This window comes from Schistocerca americana, chromosome 3 (assembly GCF_021461395.2).
Source record: "Schistocerca americana isolate TAMUIC-IGC-003095 chromosome 3, iqSchAmer2.1, whole genome shotgun sequence".
In the NCBI taxonomy this organism is placed as follows: Eukaryota; Metazoa; Arthropoda; class Insecta; order Orthoptera; family Acrididae; genus Schistocerca; species Schistocerca americana.
The window spans coordinates 329,657,857-329,673,827 of NC_060121.1; the positions used below are offsets into that span (position 1 = coordinate 329,657,857).

The window sequence follows — 15,971 nt, forward strand, 5'->3', positions numbered from 1 at the left end:
TTCCTTCAACTATTAATTACATGTACCGACCATAACGTTAAAAGGCAACCCTTTATGAACCAATGGTTTATAAGCTAGCACTTCGGGCGGCCTGCCATTTTTGTTTCACCACTTACGGCAACAAACAGGAGTTGAAGAAAGTTGTCCAAATCAACACACAACAACACATGTTTCCAGATGGACTACAAGTAAAATCAAATTTTGCTGCTACAGTACGACAAAAGACAGGAAAATTGAGACAGTAAGAGATGAGGAAAAGAGAGAGTCCAAACTCAACGCAAGTGTAAACAACATTGTAAGGCACTGCGATAAATGCACTAAGTACACAAATAAAGGGCATAGCAATTGGCGGCAGAAAATACTGACAACATTAACTCAGATGTTGGTAGCGCGCAGCGCACTAGTTTGCGGCACGAGGATAGAATTCATAATTAACTACCGCTGAACTGCTGCACCAGCCAGCCTGAGTTGGTTTCAGGCTGTTTTCCTCGCTCAGCTAGGCAAATGCTGTGGTGGCACTCCATTTCTGCCTCAGAATGTATGATGCAAAGACAGTTAAATACACAAACGCACGGAAAGATGTTTACACGATAGGCAGACAGATGGCGCACACGATATCCCCTCTTTTAAATTGCCTGATGGCTATGGCGACAGGAAAGGCATACGGCCAAAAAGTTGAAAATTAAATGAGCTTGCGAAACCATAAAAAACAACGGCTCCGGTATTGAGGAATAAACGTTAGGAAAGAGATAGGCAAACACGTATTTTGCACTAATTACTTACCAACGGTGCCTCTTAGAAAAGGCACTTTTTTTAATAGCAGAACTAAACTTACAGTATGTTGTGTTTCTGTTATTACATAAAAAATGCACGCTGAAACAAACGCTGGATTTTGTTCTTTACTTTCTTTCTTTGACATGAAACGACATCACCAGAACTCAACAATCGAGTATACGCGGTGTTTGTTTTGCCTTGAAACAACTAAATATCTCGGAAAAGACGCATTGTACGAATAAATGTAGTAGGTGTAAAGTTAATTTAGTAAAGGGCACATTTGTCTGTGCTCCAATTGGCCACATCCTAGCTAGCCCCTCCGCGTGGGCAGGCTCAGAAATGGTTCAAATGACACTAAGCACTATGGGACTTAACATCTGAGGTCATCAGTCCCCTTGACTTAGAACTACTTAAACCTAACTAAGCTAAGGACATCACACACATCCATGCCCGTGGCAGGAACCTGCGACAGTAGCAGCAGCGCAGTTCCGGACTGAAGCGCCTAGAACCGCTCGGCCACAACGGCCGGCAGGGCAGGGTCAATTTTGTATCTTCTTTTCTTTCTTTATTTCTTTACAAATATCAAGTGAGTCCGTTTTTACAATTAAGAACCGAGCCATTTTATTCTACGTTTCATTTACGATGGATTCTAACCGTTGATATTGATGTTCAAACGTTACTTGAGTGTTTCAAATGTGATTGTGCAGTAAAAAAAATGGCGTCGAGATATTTAGTTGTCTCAAATTAAAACAAACACCCCTTATAAAAAATTGTGTACGAAATATTAGTATCCAATTACAGTACTATGGAGGGAACTACCCTTTCATTATCCACCCGTAATTTAAGACGCAGGGCCGTATTCAGGCTCTTCGCGCCTCTAGGCTGAATCTGAGGTGTGGTCTCTACCAGCATCTGCTTAAAATATTCCAACTACAAGAGAAAATGTTTGTTAGCGAATGCAAGATAACAAAAGGAAAGTATCAACCAAGCACATTTTACCTATATATATATATATATATATATATATATATATATATATATATATATATATATATATATATATATATCATACTCAGTACTTTCTCAAATTATGAGCCTTAAAAACAAAGGCTCTGTTCTCCATTCACATCTTATTCCAGAGGTGTAGAGACATTAACTGCGACGTCTACGCCTGTTTTACTTTCGATATAACGCAACATTACAAGATGGCCGAAGTACCACACGTTTGACCGAGCGCCATCGGAAATTTGACGCAAAGGGAGTGTGAGATTTAATAGGTAAAATCTGACTTAAAGGGGGTAGGACGTCAAACGGGCCGACTTGGGGCAGGAGAGGCATCACAAGACATTTTAATTTCCGGTGTCTATACTTTTACAAATAAATTCATAAAACTTTGTCAGCATCACCAGGAAGGATTCAAGGTTCACACTCATTGCAGTGGAGGTTCGAGAACATAACAAAATAATTTTTCTTTACGTGTGAAATTTCATCATTTTTCACTTACTAATGGCTGCTTTTGTTGCTATAGGTACACTTTTCTTCATACGTTAGAGAGATTCTTCGATGAATTTTGCACAGCATACATACCATACTTACAGGTGTATGAAACTCTAGAATTAAGTTAATTTATGAAAAAACGAATGATCTGTTGTATTTTAAACTTCATGTTTAGAAAAAAACACAAATTGTGTAGTTAATTACCTCAATTTTTACCACAGTTTTTAATAGATTTGGAAAATTCTAGAGTTTCATACACCTGTAAGTATGGTTTGTATGCTGTGCAAAATTCATCGAGCCATCTCTCTTACTTGTGAAGAAAAGTGTGCCTATAGCAATAAATGCTGCCATTAGTAAGTGAAAAAAAATGATGAAATTTCACATGTAAAAAAAAAATTACTTCGTTATGTTTTCGAACTTCCACTGCTATGAGTGTGAATTCTGAATCCTTCCTGGTCATGCTGACAAATTTTTATGAATTTATTTGTAAAAGTATAGAAAGTGGAAATTAAAATGTCATGTGGTGCCTCTCCTGCTCCAAGTCGGCCCGTTTGACGTCCTACCCCCCCCCCCCCCCCCTAAATTCGCATGAGAGGCCACTGAACAACTCGGACGAATAAGTCCATACAAAACAATTAGGTAACAGTACTGAAACTAAGACTTAATTTTTGTGTTTTGAAGTTTCGTGGCGCGGGTCCCTTGGCTGAGGGCTAGATATCCCGCGCTTGAATGTGGCCCTGAACGGTGGATCTTAATTCAGGAGCGCGCTAGCGAAATGGACCACAAACACGAGCGTAACAGCGCCGCTCCCCGGTGCCTGCCTGCACGCGCGCAGCGCCTGAGCGGCATTCGCATACGCAGCTGGGGCTGGCCCGCACGTGCGCCGCCTCGCTTACCACAGAGAAATCGGCCGGTCGCCGACTTGAAACACCCGATGTCATCGCGCCCACCGGCCACGATCAGCTGCGCTCGCCGCCCTGCATCACACTAAGCTGTCCGCCGGCAGAATTGCGGGAACACGACCTGTGCGTCAGGGACGAGGCGGGAACGGACAAAAGACAGCGTTGCTACTGACCGGAACGAGATCCAGTTCCTGCGCTCGCCTCGGAGAGCAGCTGGCTGCACCTGCTCACAGACCGAGACTTGCATACGTGTCAAGTTCCTTCACGTCCCTCCATTTGGTTATGAAACGAAGATCGACTCCATAGAAATACGTACCATTCAGACCTCAGACTACAAGCAGGACATTGGGTACAAGCCAAAGGGCGTGTTCTCTTAAATGCCCCCACTGAAATTTGCACCCAGAAAAGGTCGAGTAGAGGTCCACTAATCCTCAAGGCCTGACTCCAAAATTTACCGGCAGATAGTAGAGCCAAGGGAAACATTTCGGCAATTCCTCTAGTGTCTCTTCCACGTTTGATTCCTACGGGGTGTTTCACACTTGTTACACGTTTCTAGAGGTTGTAGCGGGGACTTAGTAGATCGAGTTTTACACGTGAATCCATGTCTGGAAATGTCATCCAACGACCCTACGGGGCGTCAAAGTTATAGGCGCCGGCGCCGATAAATGTTTGCACGAGGTTCACTCCAAAAGAAATGCACACTATTTTTGTAAAAATACAGTTTTCATTCTGCATGTATGAAAGTTTACAGTGTGTACATACATCCTTCCCGCTTGTTTTCAAACTTAGTTCAACCTGTTCCCGTGAGTGGCACCGTCACAGCATGTCTTCAAGATGGCTGCTACACTTGACGTTCGTCAGAAGCAACGTGCTGTCATAGAATCCCTGTGCTGGGAAAATGAGACAGTGGGAAACATCCATAAGAGGTTGAAAAAGATGTATGGAGATGCTGCTGTCGATCGCAGAACAGTTAGTCGGTGGGCAAGAAGATTACGTGATGAAAGCGGGCACGGCAGTATTGAGGATTATCCTCGCAGTAGCAGGCTTCGTACTGCACACACTCCAGACAATGTGCAGAGAGTTAACGAATTGGTGACTGCTGACAGACGCATCACAGTGAACGAATTGTCACGCTACGTTGGGACAGGCGAAGGAAGTGTTTGCAGAATACTGAAAGTGTTGGCGTTAAAAAAGGTTTGTGCTAGATGGGTTCCCAGGATGTTGACAGTGGCTCACAAAGAAACAAGAAAATCGGTATGCAGCGAACTTTTGGAACAGTACAAGAATGGTGGATATGAATTTCTTGGAAGAAATGTGACAGGTGATGAAACATGGCTCCATCATTTTTCACCAGAGATGAAGAGGCAATCAATGGAGTGGCATCATGCAAATTCACCCCAGAAAAAAAATTCAAAACCACACCTGCTGGAAAAGTTATGGCTACGGTGGTTTTCGATTCCGAAGGACTCTTGCATGTGGACATCATGCCAAGTGGAACCACCATAAATTCTGGTGCATATGTGACGACACTGAAGAAACTTAAAGCTCGACTGAGTCGTGTTCGACCACATCGGCAAAAGCAGGATGTTTTGCTGTTGCACGACAATGCACGGCCACATGTCAGTCAAAAACCATGGAAGCGATCACAAAACTCGGATGGACAACACTGAAACACCCGCCTTACAGTCCTGGCTCCATGTGACTATCACCTCTTTGGAAACTGAAAGACTCTCTTCGTGGAACAAGGTTTGAAGATGATGACTCCCTTGTGCACACTACCAAACAGTGGCTCCAACAGGTTGGTCCCGAATTTTACCGTGCGGGTATACAGGCGCTGGTTCCAAGATGGCGTAAGACAGTTGAGAGGGATGGAAATTATGTGGAAAAATGAAAATATTGCTCCTAAAGGATGTATCTACACACTGTAAAACTTTCAAACATGTAGAATAAAAGAGGGATTTTTTTAAAAAATAGTGTGCATTTCTTTTGGAGTGACCCTCGTATATACAGTGTGATTCCGCGATGACGTTACAAAATCCCAACAGTGATGGAGACGCATAATTGTATCAATTTGAGGTAACAGCCCGTCGTTCGGAAATAAAACGAGTCGAAAGTTACTAGCAAAAATCATTCTGATACCTCTGACAGTGGAATACGTGCACCGGTACTGTTGTCGCTATGCAACTTTCAGAGGTTGTAGTATAGACCAAGAAAAGAAAAAAATGTCTGGTGAACATGGGCTCTAAAACCATATCTGAGGAGCTATGATCACTTGTTTATCTCCGCTAGTATGAAACAAATGCTCATAGAACTTAAGGTTCCCATTTTAGAGTCCATGTTTACTGGACATTTTTTCTTGTTTTGGTCCATACTACCACCTCTGAAAGTTGCATAGCCTACATACGTAGCGACAACAGATCCGGTAAATGTATTCCGCGCCGCGCGGGATTAGCCGAGCGATCTAAGACGCTGCAGTCATGGACTGTGTGGCTGGTTTCGGCGGAGGTTCGAGTCCTCCCTCGGGCATGGGCGTGTGTGTTTGTCCTTAGGATAATTTAGGTTAAGTAGAGTGTAAGCTTAGGGACTGATGACCTTAGCAGTTAAGTCCCATATGATTTCACACACATTTGAACATTTTTTTTTGTATTCCGTAGTCGGAGGTATCAGAACGGCTTTCGCTTATAACTTTCGACTCATTCGTTTCCCAATCAGGGATCTTACCTCAAATTGCTACATTTATGCTTCTCCATCAGCCATGAAAGTTTGTAACGGCAGCACGGAATCGCCTAGTATACGCATAGATTTACAGGCACCGGCGCCTACAACTCTGACGCTGTGTAGCGTCGTTGGATGACTTTTCCGGACATGGGTTCCTATGTAAAACTTGATCTATTAAGTCCCCACACCAACCTCTAAAAGTGCGTAACATGGCATGTGAAACACCCTGTATATTACTAAGCGAGTACCCCGGAACCTCTTACCCATTGCATGTTGCCTAACGACTTCCGGGGCCAACAAAAATCCAATTTTCAATATTTCGCGTAATTATTGATCGAATTTAAAAATTCAAATTCCTCTCATACACTCACTAAGAGGTATAATCCTATGTTACAAGTCTAATATAGTAATAAAAGTTTTACAGCTAGAAACTGTGTCTTTGTCTTGAGGGAGTGTTACTGACAGCGCGCACGTACCTGAACTATATTCATCCAGTATCTGAGAATGAGATGATGATAATGATGATGTTTGTTTGTGGGGCTCTCAACTGCGCGGTCATCAGCGCCCATAGAAAGTCCCAATTTTTACACTGTCCATTTACTTTTCACAATCCAATCTAGTCAATCTCACAAATGATGATGAAATGATGAGGACAACACAAACACCCAGTCCCCGGGCAGACAAAATCCTCAACCCGGTCGGACATCGAACCCGGGACCCCGTGATCCAGAGGCAGGAACGCTAGCCCCTAGACCACGAACTGCGGACTTGAGAATGTGAGCACTTAGCAACTTCCAACAAACTTTACACATAGTTTCAAACCTTTACCACACCTTTTTCTCGCTAAGAGCCCCCACAAAATGATGAAAGGAAAAAAGTTTATCGCTTATTACGTTTTCACTGTCCATTCAATAAAACTTCACCGTCAGACACTACCTTTCAATTTATTACTTCCTTAATAGCGACTCTTTTCGCAACGAAGTTCGCAGACACTACCACATATAATGTACCTGCAAATCTTTAGCCGGCCGCTGTGGCCGAGCGGTTCTAGGCGCTTCAGTCCGGAACCGCGCTGATGCTACGGTCGCAGGTTCGAATCTTGCCTCGGGCATGGATGTGTGTGATGTCCTTAGGTTAGTTAGGTTTACATAGTTCTAAGTCTAGGGGGCTGAAGAAACTCAGATGTTAAGTCCCATAGTGCTCAGAGCCATTTGAACCATTTGCAAATCTTTATCACTGTATGATACACAGTTCACGAGATATGACGTCATAAACACTGGTGTACGTGAAAAACTGCTAATCCTTAAAAACAGAGACTATATTCATCCACTGCTTCATAATGACAGCAAAAAAATGGCTCTGAGCACTATGGGACTCAACTGCTGTGGTCATAAGTCCCCTAGAACTTAGAACTACTTAAACCTAACTAACCTAAGGACAGCACACAACACCCAGCCATCACGAGGCAGAGAAAATCCCTGACCCCGCCGGGAATCGAACCCGGGAACCCGGGCGTGGGAAGCGAGAACGCTACCGCACGACCACGAGATGCGGGCAATGACAGCACTTAGCGACTTCCAAGAAATTATTTCAAAGCTTCACTAAACTTTTTTTCTCGCTTGTATGCTTAGCGTGAAATATTTAACACGTTAGCACAATTGCAAATTAATCAAACATTTGAAGGCTTGGGAGTTCGATTCTTTAAAGAATCGGGTGTTTACTGGTGCACTTAGCAAGTGTTACACGGAACTGCAACGTGATGCTCTTTTGAACGAAACGCCTTACAACCTTTGGTCTTAAACATTTCTCGGCAATAAGTTGATTCCTGTTTTGAACAGCGTCAAATCGAAGCCCGCACTACTTCGATTTTCTATTAATCTTTGCAGAAACCGTATGGCTTACCGCGGACGATCGTTGATACTTCCATACCGAAACTACATGCATACAAACACACAAGGTGCACGAACTACGAAAGTTACAGTCGTACACACGGTAACTGTTCAAGCGGTCATCGAATAGGTTGAACGAAGATTCGAACTGCAGGTGGACCGTTGGTCATAGCGAGCGTTGCAGGCGGACGAAGAGCCTCGAAGTGCACTCAGCCGAGACTTAGTGAGCAGTTGGTTTCCAGGCACACTGGGCAGAAGAAATGTGGCATTATTGAACGAGTTCCACAATTTAAATATCTCTGTGACACAACTTAGGTAGGTGGAATTGAACAATAGGAAACGAAATTAGGTGTCAAAAAATGTAAACTGAGTACATAATTACCCAAAATACCGACAACAAGAGCTGTATCTCCAAGCACATAAAATTAAGACATTACACCATTAATTACAATTAAACTAGAATGCAACTATGGATCAGTAACGCTAATTCTGAATAGGAAAACATGACTGAAAACAAAATAAAAAAAGAACCCAAAAATGTAAGAAAAATTCTTGGCTCAAAACTTAAAGACGAATAATATCGAGTCAGAGGCAAATGCGACATCAAACAATACACTAGTGTCCATAGGACGATTAAAAATGTAGGTTAATATCCAAAAAAAGAAAGAACCAAGATAGGTTTATGGAAAAAAATGGATTCTTTGATAGTATATCCCAAAAGGACATGATGAAACAGACTGGTAAGATCGACATTGATCTGTGAACTATAGCAGAACACGTTTGAAACTGCAATATCTTCAACTGCTAAATTCACATGGCAAGGTGACCAAGAGGAAAAATCAAAGAAGAAGACTAGAACTATCGGGTACGAATTTGTACACAACAATAAGGAGAAATGGACTACAGAATAGTGCAGCAACTGTTGTTGTAGGAATGCTGGCCAGGATCAGAAGTTATTAGCGAAAAACAAACAAAAGGTTTACTTATTTTGTATTATTCCAAGCATAGGAAGACTCATCACAAATAATGCAGCAGGAATTACAGTCCACCTCACACAATAGCAACAAAGATGAGGCTCGCTGTACTATGTATCACAGAAAAGAAGCTATGTGCAAGTGGGGCGAGGGACTGCCACTGGCCATCCTATGTTGCAACTGCAGAGAGCACTCGTGGTACAGAGCCACTGGAGGCGCGGCTCATCGGCCATGCACCATTGGGTCTACCACAACCCGCGCGACCGTTATTGGCGTGTAACGGAAACTTGCAGTTACGTTACCAACTGTGAAACGCCAGTAGGGTGGTATCGACATGTGATACCACAAGAACAATGTGGTTTGAAGAGGGAAAGGAGCCCCACAGGACGTGAATTAAATAAATGTTGGCATAAAGCAGAGCTACTGCCCATCTCAAGTTGTTTGGACAGTCTAATAGACTTATTCGCAAATAATAATAATAATAATAATAATAATAATGGTAGTAATAATAATATGGCCTTGGTAGTGGGTTCACGACCTCATTACGTCAGCAGAGCACCTCGGAACGGCGTCTGAGAAACGGCCCGGAAATGTAGCCCACCCGCCGGTGGGGGTCGGCCGGCCTCTACGTGGCAAGGTTTGGCGTACGCGCGGCTGACGACAGCGGCGAGCGCTGGGGGCGGTGCGCAATTAGGGAGGAGTCGCAGCTCGGGGGCGCCTCATTGAGGACCCTCGCCCCCGCCGCACTCACAATTAGCCGTCTCTGCTGGCGCGGCGCGCACCTCGCAAAGGCGTGGGCGCCGACCTGCCGCTGGACTTCGGACGCAGCCGCACCGACCTATCGGCACAGGTCTGTGCGGCTGGTGACATGTCCGCAGTAATACTGACTTTGTGGACAGAAGCCTGCACTGATGTGCGTATCCGCGGGTGTCCCTGCTGACATCCGCAAAATTGTCCAACATGTACTGTGTCCGACTTTATAAAACCCTCAAAGAAAAACATATAATGAGAAATAACAAGTACGGATTCAGAAAATATCGTTCTTGTGAGTCGCAACTGGCTTCTTACTCGGACGAAGTATTGAGTGACATCAACAGAGGATCACAAATTAATTCTATATTTCTAATTTTCCAGAAGGATTTCGATACCGTTCCTCACAAACTGCTTCTAATCAAACTGCGTTCCTATGTAGTATCGTCTCAGATGAGGGACTGAATTCATGATTTCCTGTCAGAAAGGTCACTGCTCGTAGTAGTACCTGAGGAAAAGTCATCGAGTGAGACACCAGTCAGTCTTACCGGCCCTCTGCTGTTCCCAATCTACACAGGGTGTCCCAGGAAAAATTGTCAATATTCATGGATAGAAAGGAACAATCATTAGAAAGAAAAATGTCCAGTAAACGTGAGTTCTAAAATGCATGCCTTAAGAGCTACGAGCACTTCATTTTCGATACAATAAAACAAATCTCTCTTACTGCCAGCTCCTTGCTTTCCTTATTTTGGGAGGAGGTAGTATCGACCAAAACTTGAAAGACTTGTCTAGTAAACATGGGTTCTGAAATGCGTACCTTAAGAGCTATGGGCACTTGTTCAATAGAGGACATGTGATTCACAATAGCGAAGGTGAACAAGTACTCATAATTCTTAGGCTATGCACTTTAGAGCCCACGTTTATTGGACATTTTTTCTTATTTTGGGGTCCGTACAAGCATCTCTCAAAATATGAAAAGCAAAAGAGCTTGCATTAGAAGAGATTTCTGAGGGTATTTTTGTTCCGTCGTTACAGCTACAAAAATGCGTGTTTTCCTCACCAGGCGCGTTTCGCTTTATTGAAGTAAATCATCATCAGTGGTCTTAAATTAAAGATATTTACAATTTGATTTATTCTCTGGATCAAAAACCAGTTCGTTAACAGATTGTTGGTTTTTACATACGGGAATTTCTGCTTGATTTTACGGCTACCACCAATTTGTTAACGAACTGTTTTTCGATGTACAAATCAAATCACATTGTAAATATCTTTAATTACAGACCACTGATGATGCTTTACTTCAATAAAGTGAAACGCGTCTGGTGAGAAAAACCAGCATTTCTTGTAGCTGTAACGACAGAACAAAAATATCCTCACAAATTGTAAAGCAATTACAGGCAATGTGGCCACACAAATGAAGAATTTAATAAAAGAGATTTCGAAATGAATAAGTGCTCATAGCTCTTAAGGTATGCATTTTAGAGCCCCTGTCTACTAGACATTATGGTTTGAATGATCGTTGCTATATTATCCCTGAATACTGACCATTGCCCCTGAGACACCCTGTATAAACGACTTAGGAGGCATTCTGAGCACCCTCTTAGATTGTTTGCAAGTGATACCATCGTTTATCGTCTATTAAAGTCATCCAAAGATCAAAACGGCTTTCAAAATAATTTAATCAAGCCCTTATTGAATGGCACCTATAATTTAGAAGATGAGCTGGTATAGACACGTACTTCTATCAGAGGAAGAAACAATAGCAAAACGCCGATTTTCATTGAAAGGCGGTGGCGTATGACTTATTCGGGGATCGAGCTAACGGTGACTGCATATCTCCCTCCCCCAAATAGACCTCAAGATATAACAAGAACATAGGTAGATGAAGATCTGACCAAGCACAACATCGTACCTACTACCTAGTGGGGACAGAAAGCGAAAAATGCGGAACCTGCTACACTTTGTGACAAACGCTGAAGAAGAACAAGAAGATCTACACGGCGCTCCTCCACGTGAGTGCTAAAAAATTTCGTATAATTTCGATTACACGATAAAACACACCCAGGGATTAAAATTTCGAACAACTTAAACTGGAACCATAACTTAGTCAATGTTGTGGAGATGGCGAAACAAAGACTGCGTTTTATTGGCAGAACACCCAGAAATGCAAGAACTCTATTAAACAGATTGCCTACACTGCGTTTGTTCGTCCTCTTCTGTAGCGTTGCTGCGCGGTACTGAATCCTTATTAGATAGCCTTGACGGAGGACACCGAAAAAATTCAACCAAGACCAACTCGTTTGCTATAATCGCGAAATAGGGGAGAGTGTGTCACAGATATGATAAATTAGTCGAGGTGGCGACCTTTAAAACAGAGGCGTTTTCCTTTGCGATGAGATTTTTTGTCGAAGTTTAAATGCTTTATTAACTCCGATCTACGTAGAGAAATCACAGTAATACAAGCAACAAGAGATATCACATCTCGCAGAGGAAGATCTAAATTTTTATTTTTCCCACGTGCTATTCGAGACTGGAACGGCAGAGAAATGGTCTGAATGAAGTTCTGTTAAACAGTTTAGTGTAACTGTGGAGTAATCATGTAGAGGGGGTAAAAGGTTCAGGTAAACGTCGATTTTACGGTATTGGTTTCTTGCATTAAAAGCAATCGGTAATGATGTCGTCATTATCCATTCTGAACGGAGTGCCCCAATGTTGGCATTAACACGCAATATCCTACAAACAGTGGGTGTGTTCAGGTATCTGCGAGCGCTAAATATGGCGACATTGCGATCCTCTCCATTTTCCGCGCAATGACACGTACATTCTGTTCATTCATTTCGTTTATATAGAGGTCATTTTCGCATCTCTCATTCCCTCCCGGAAAAGAGACGGCTAGTCCTCGTAGAACTTAATTCTTTTTATTCACACCAATCCAGCTGCGACTGGGGCAAAGAGATCCCAAATCGAAACAAATTCTCACGACACGTTATTTTTAAACTTTCGCACTTGCGCACCAATGCAATAGCTGCAACAAGAGTTGGACGTAGGGCTGCAGGGAACGACGTTATTTAGTCGTCAGATGTTAAGTCATCAGTGGTTTGTGTATTCTGCAGTATATAACTGCATCACAAGCTTTGTCAGCCTACTCTTTAGCGCGTTTAACTTTTAATGAGCAAGGTAAACAACCATTTTATGTATTTCTGTGAACCCGTAACCATTTATTTCAAGATTATCGGTTGATAATGATAATAATAGGAAACGTATAAAATTTAAATAAAATAAATAATTGTGAAAGAAATGATGTGAACTTTTTTGTGACCCTTAGGACGTAGTACCGTGAGGGATTGGCGACCCGCGGTGCTAGCCGGCCTGTACACTCCTGACGTAAATAATTTTCAATAAAAAAAATCAGTAAATTAATCAACTTTTGTACACAATGCAACATATATCACATTCAGAAATGTAGCATGTTAAAACAAATAACTTACGCTGAATCAAAATACACTTACATAAACGAACTATATGGTTGATATTTAAAGGCTCCTCTACACGATCAAGAAATTTGTCCTGCTGTACTGTGATTGTCAAATATTTGACCGTGTACAGTACTATTTAACGTGTTTGTCAAGCACAGAGCGTGTCAGGCGTGTTTGAGAGAAATTTTGTTTGACAAAAAATTTCACAAAATGGCGAACGTCGTTTGTGTTGATGTTTCGTCGCATATGTTGAGTGAAAAAGAGCTTTATGACAATTTACCTCCTTGTACAGTGAATTTCACAACTATGGATACTACGATCAAAGACATAAACGAAATAGTACTGGCAATCACAAAAATGGTGTAGGTGTCGTGTCTTTCCCAGCCATATACGAGTATATTACGCAGGACGAGGTTACAAAGAAAATCAATATTCTACGTACAACATACAAGCGGGAGTGCAATAAATAACAAAAACCGAAGCTGTCTGGTTCTTCCACAGGTGATATAGGCTATATGTTCCCACTTTGTCGTATTTTATTGAACTGTCAGAGGTCTAAGTAGAAGACATAAATTTTTGTATATTTGCGTCATCTTTTTCAATATGTGAGCGAAGTAATTCAAAATAGGTTATTAAAAGTTCGCTGTTCATTTGGAGAAAGTTGATGTACCCATCAGGTTCCGAATGTAACATTTCCTTCAACAGGTTTTCATGCGTATATGTCTCTCATTTTAAACCATTCCCTGGACCAATGTCATATTTTCGTCTACTTCTTCTTCTTCTCCTCCTCCTCCTCCTTCTTCTTCTTCTTTATGCACAACGCCGGAGTCACTGGTAGAAATAATTTATCTGTATTTGTAGCCACTACCACTTATTTCAAAATACAGCAGAGACGAGCAGCGTCTTCTTCAGAACTGAGGTTAAATTGACATACTCGTTGGATTGTGTACTGGCTTGTTTTGATCGTGCTGCTTTGTTTGGATCTTATCTATCTTCTCTGTAAATCATATCTGGTAAGGGTCCTAGATAACCGAGCAACACTCATGAATCGGACGGTCGAGGCTTTTGTAAGCTACTTCTTTTGTGGGAGATTCATATTACTTTAATATTGTTCCAGCGAATCTCGCTCTGGCACTACCCTTTACTACAACTACTTTTATGGTTTATTTGGACTTGTGTGCTCTGTACGTATACACCAAGGAATTTCAGGCTATTACTGTTCCCAGTGATTGGTCGCCAATAGTGTAATCGAACAGTAATGGTTCGCTCTGTCTATTTAACGCAATGCTTTACATTTATTTATGCCGAAGGTCAACTCCCATGCTAGCTGCTGCACGAATCATCCATCCTCTATGGGTCTTCTTGCATTTGGCAGTCATTTTCAGGCAATGCAGCTTTCCTATATGAACTAGGTGGTCAAAAGTCATGTGGAGGGTAGCTGCATTTGAATATGTGTCGTGTATAACGCCATAATGAGACGGCCAGATGCTGCACCGCGCAAGTGTAGACACGATATCTGAGCAGGTTTATTACAGACATGTAGTGAACATGGCAGCTAGTGCGCATTAACCGACCCTGAAAGTCGGACGTTAATGAGGGCAAGACGTATGGCCAGTAGCATGTAGGAGATTAAACAAGGAGGCAGATTGAAGAGACGAATGAAAACATGTATCAAGGCCAGAATTCGAACCTGCGTCTCTTGCTCACTATCCACTACGCCACCCTGGCACAGTGGCTTTGCACAACTGGTCGCACTACCCTAGGATGTTCCTTACTCAATCCAAAATCCCGGTCATATCTCAGCTCACTTAGTATTTCCCCTACCCCTGGCCTAGGTTTTATGAGGGAGTCGAGCTATGGTAGTCTGTGGAGCTGTCCAAACCGACTGTGCCAGAATGGTGTACTGGTTAGCGCATCTGCCTAGTGAACAGGAGACCCGAGTTCGAATTCTGGCCTTGGTACAAATTTTCATGCGCCGCTGCAGTCTGCATATGTACATCAAAGAGGAGAATAGACGATTTAGAAATGCGGTGATATAGAAAAATGCTTAATTAATGGTTAGATCGGATAACAAATTTGGAGATACTGAATCGAACCGGGGAGAAAAGAAATTTATGGCACAACTTGATTGAAAGAAGGGATAGGTTGATAGGACACATCCAGAAGTGTCAAACATTTGGTCAGTTTGGTAATGGAAGGAACTATTGGGGAGGGAGTAAAAACTGTAGAGCCAGACCAAGTCCTGACTATAGTAATCAAGTTCAAATAGATCGCAGCGGTTATCCAGAGATGATGAGACTTGCGAAGGATAGATTATCATGGGAGAGCTGCATCAAACAAGAATTCGGCCTGAAAACCATAGCAACAACATGGAAAGTGAAATTCCAAAGACAAATTACTGTCTGGTAGATTTAAGCTGAGGCCACTGGCAGCAGTGGACGTGAGAGACGGCGTGAGACAGAAAAGGGACTCGAAAGAACACGAGTAGTGAAGAGTGGGAAACAGAGTAGCGTGACTGACTGACAAATTACGTCCTCTATGACAACAAGAACTTTTTAGGGTTCCGTGCCCCAATCTATAAAAACGGAACCTTTATTGCAGTGAAATGCAGGAAGATCTATAGCGGATAGGCACTTGGTGCAGGGAGTGGCAACTGACCCTTAACACAGACAAATGTAATGTATTGCGAATACATAGAAAGAAGGTTCCTTTATTGTATGATTATATGATAGCGGAACAAACACTGGTAGCAGTTACTTCTGTAAAGTATCTGGGACTAGGCGTGCGGAACGATTTTAAGTGGAATGATCATATAAAATTAATCGTTGGTGAGGCGGGTGCCAGGTTGAGATTCATTGGGAGAGTCCTTAGAAAATGTAGTCCATCAACAAAGGAGGTGGCTTACAAAACACTCGTTCGATCTATACTTGAGTATTGCTCACCAGTATGGGACCCGTGAAGGTGAAAGACGAAAGTGAAAAGGCCGGTCTT

General features: G+C 42.4%; 1 protein-coding gene across 5 annotated transcripts in view; it reads right to left on the bottom strand.

The window, feature by feature from the left end:
• The window catches only part of LOC124605280 (DNA ligase 3), a 640,740-nt gene that overhangs the window by 548,563 nt on the left and 76,206 nt on the right, over positions 1-15,971 (bottom strand). The window contains exon 1 of one of the 5 annotated variants that reach the window (XM_047136855.1): positions 3,168-3,258. The exons of the other annotated variants lie outside the window; for them this stretch is intronic. The gene's annotated coding sequence lies outside the window, so the exon portion shown is untranslated. Of the gene's footprint in view, positions 1-3,167; positions 3,259-15,971 lie in introns of those variants that run through there. 5 annotated transcript variants of the gene reach the window in all.